A 3474-nucleotide genomic window follows, 5' to 3' on the forward strand; every position below is an offset into this window, starting at 1 on the left:
ACCGAAACGGAAGCCTGCCTCATTCCCTTATCCTGCATTTGAGCCACCTTCAGATATGGGCCCTCACTTCAGCCCTCGAAGGAGATCACAAAACCGGAGTCGCTTCGGCCCTTGCGTCGTCCCTGGACCGAACCCTAACCCGAGCTAAGGCTCTCTCCTCATGGGGACCCAATTCCAATGTCGGACAGCATCACGCGCATAGGGAACAGAAGCGGTGCAGGCTGACTCGGCAAGGAACCTGGAAGCTCACCATGTCGTTTCCCAGGCCCGGCTGCAGCTCCGAGAGGATTTCGGAGGCCTCCTCGACCAGGGGCTTTTCGACGTGTGTGGTCTTGGCAGCCAAAGAGGGACCCTGACCGGCACCGTCCCTTGTGCCCTCAACTCAGCATTTCGGGGAGACCACTGCCCTGCTGTGAGTTCAGCGCCTGGAACCTCCTGGGACCTAACCCTAAACCTAACCCTACCACGAACCAGGACCATCCCCCGGAACCTAAGCCTGCCTCGACCCCTAATACTGCATTTGAGCCGCTTCCTGGCATGGGCCCTCACTTCAGCCCTCGAGGGAGATCACGAGACCAGAGTCGCTTCGGCCCTGGTGACATCCCTGGACTGAACCCTAACCCTAGCTAAGGCTCTCTCCTCATGGGGACCCAATTCCAAGGTCGGACAGCATCACGCGCCTGGGGTCCAGAAGCGGTGCAGGCTGACTCGGCATGGAACTTGGAATCTCACCATGTCGTTTCCCAGGCCCGGCTGCAGCTCCAGAGAGGATTCCGGAGGCCTCCTCGACCAGGGGCTTATCGACGTGTGTGGCCTTGACAGCCAAAGAGGGTCCCTGACCGGCACGGTCCCTTGTGCCCTCAACTCAGCCCTTCGGGAAGACCACTGCCCGGCTGTGGCTTCGGCGCCTGGAACCTCCTGGGACCTAACCCTAACCCTAACCCTACCCAGAAAAAGGACCCTCCACCGAAACCTAAGCCAGGCTCGATCCCTATTCCTGCATTTGAGATGCCGTCTGGCATGGGCCCTCATTTCAGGCCTCGAAGGAGATCACCAGACCGGAGTCACCTCGGCCCTGGTGACGTCGCTGGACTGAACCCTAACCCTAGATAAGGCTCTCTCCGCATGGGGACCCAATTCCAAGGTAGGACAGCGTCACGAGCCTGGGGTCCAGAAGCGGGGCAGGCTGACTTGCCAAGGAACCTGGAAGCTCACCATGTCGTTTCCCAGGCCCGGCTGCAGCTCCTGAGAGGATTCCGGAGGCCTCCTCGACCAGGGGCTTATCGACGTGTGTGGCCTTGGCAGCCAAAGAGGGATCCTGACCGGCACCGTCTTTTGTGCCCGCCACTAAGCCCTTCGGGAAGAACACTGCCCTGCTGTGAGTTCGGCGTCTGGAACCTCTTGGAACCTAACCCTAACCCTAACCCTTCCCCGAACCGTTACCTCCACTGAAACCTAGCCTGCCTCGTTCCCTTATCCCGCATTTGAGCCGCCTTCTGGCATGGGCCCTCACTTCAGCCCTCGAGGGAGATCACGAGACCGGAGTCGCTACGGCCCTGGCATCGTCCCTGGACCGAACCCTAACCCTAGCTAAGGCTCTCTCCTGTTGGGGACCCAATTCCAAGGTCGGACAGCATCACGCGCATAGGGAACAGAAGCGGTGCAGGCTGACTCGGCAAGGAACATGGAAGCTCACCATGTCGTTTCCCAGGCCCGGCTGCAGCTCCCGAGAGGCTTCCGGAGCCTCCTCGACCAGGGGCTTATCGACGTGTGTGGTCTTGGCAACGAAAGAGGGACCCTGACCGGCACCGTCCCTTGTGCCCTCAATTCAGCCCTTCGGGGAGACCACTGCCCTGCTGTGAATTCAGCGCCTGGAACCTCCTGGGACCTAACCCTAACCCTAACCCTTCCCCGAACCAGGACCCTCCACCGAAACCTAAGCCTGCCTCGACACCTAATCCTGCATTTGAGCCGCCTCCTGGCATGGGCCCTCACTTCAGCCCTCGAGGGAGATCACGAGACCGGAGTCGCTTTAGCCCTGGCGACGTCCCTGGACCGAACCCTAACCATAGCTAAGGCTCTCTGCTCATGGGGACACAATTCCAAGGTCGGACAGCATCATGCGCCTGGGGTCCAGAGGCGGTGCAGGCTGACTCGGCATGGACCTTGCAATCTCACCATGTCGTTTCCCAGGCCCGGCTGCAGCTCCCGAGAGGATTCCGGAGGCCTCCTCGACCAGGGTCTTATCGAGGTGTGTGGCCTTGACAGCCAAAGAGGGACCCTGACCGGCACGGTCCCTTGTGCCCTCAACTCAGCCCTTCGGGGAGACCACTGCCCTGCTTTGGGAAAAGCGCCTGGAATCTCCTGGGACCTAACCCTAACCCTAACCCTACCCCGAACCAGGACCCTCCACCGAAACCTAAGCCAGCCTCGATCCCTATTCCTGCATCTGAGCCGCTTTCTAGAATGGGCCCTCACTTCAGTCCTCGAGGGAGATCACGAGACCCGAGTCGCTTCGGCCCTGGCGACGTCCCAGGACCGAACCCTAACCCTAGTTAAGGCTCTCTCCGCATGGGACCCAATTCCTACGTAGGACAGCATCACGAGCCTGGGGTCCAGAAGCGGTGCAGGCTGACTTGCCCAGAAACCTGGAAGCTCACCATGTCGTTTCCCAGGCCCGGCTGCAGCTCCCGAGAGGATTCCGGAGGCCTCCTCGACCAGGGGCTTATTGCCATGTGTGGTCTTGGCAGCCAAAGAGGGACCCTGACCGGCACCGTCCCTTGTGCCCTCAACTCAGCCCTTCGGGGAGACCACTGCCCTGCTGTGAGTTCAGCGCCTGGAACCTCCTGGGTCCTAACCCTAACCCTAACCCTACCACGAACCAGGACCATCCTCCGGAACCTAAGCCTGCCTCGACACCTAATCCTGCATTTGAGCCGCCTCCTGGCATGGGCCCTCACTTCAGCCCTCGAGGGAGATCACGAGACCAGAGTCGCTTCGGCCCTGGCGACGTCCCTGGACTGAACTCTAACCCTAGCTAAGCCTCTCTCCTCATGGGGACCCAATTCCAAGTTTGGACAGCATCACGCGCCTGGGGTCCAGAAGCGGTGCAGGCTGACTCGGCATGGAACTTGGAATCTCACCATGTCGTTTCCCAGGCCCGGCTGCAGCTCAAGAGAGGATTCCGGAGGCCTCCTCGACCAGGGCCTTATCGACGTGTGTGGCCTTGACAGCCAAAGAGGGTCCCTGACCGGCACGGTCCCTTGTGCCCTCAACTCAGCCCTTCGGGAAGACCACTGCCCGGCTGTGGGTTCGGCGCCTGGAACCTCCTGGGACCTAACCCTAACCCTAACCCTACCCAGAAAAAGGACCCTCCACCGAAACCTAAGCCAGGCTCGATCCCTATTCCTGCATTTGAGCTGCCGTCTGGCATGGGCCCTCATTTCAGGCCTCGAAGGAGATCACCAGACCGGA

Source organism: Prionailurus viverrinus, unplaced genomic scaffold (genome assembly GCF_022837055.1).
Source record: "Prionailurus viverrinus isolate Anna unplaced genomic scaffold, UM_Priviv_1.0 scaffold_68, whole genome shotgun sequence".
Lineage (NCBI taxonomy): Eukaryota > Metazoa > Chordata > Mammalia > Carnivora > Felidae > Prionailurus > Prionailurus viverrinus.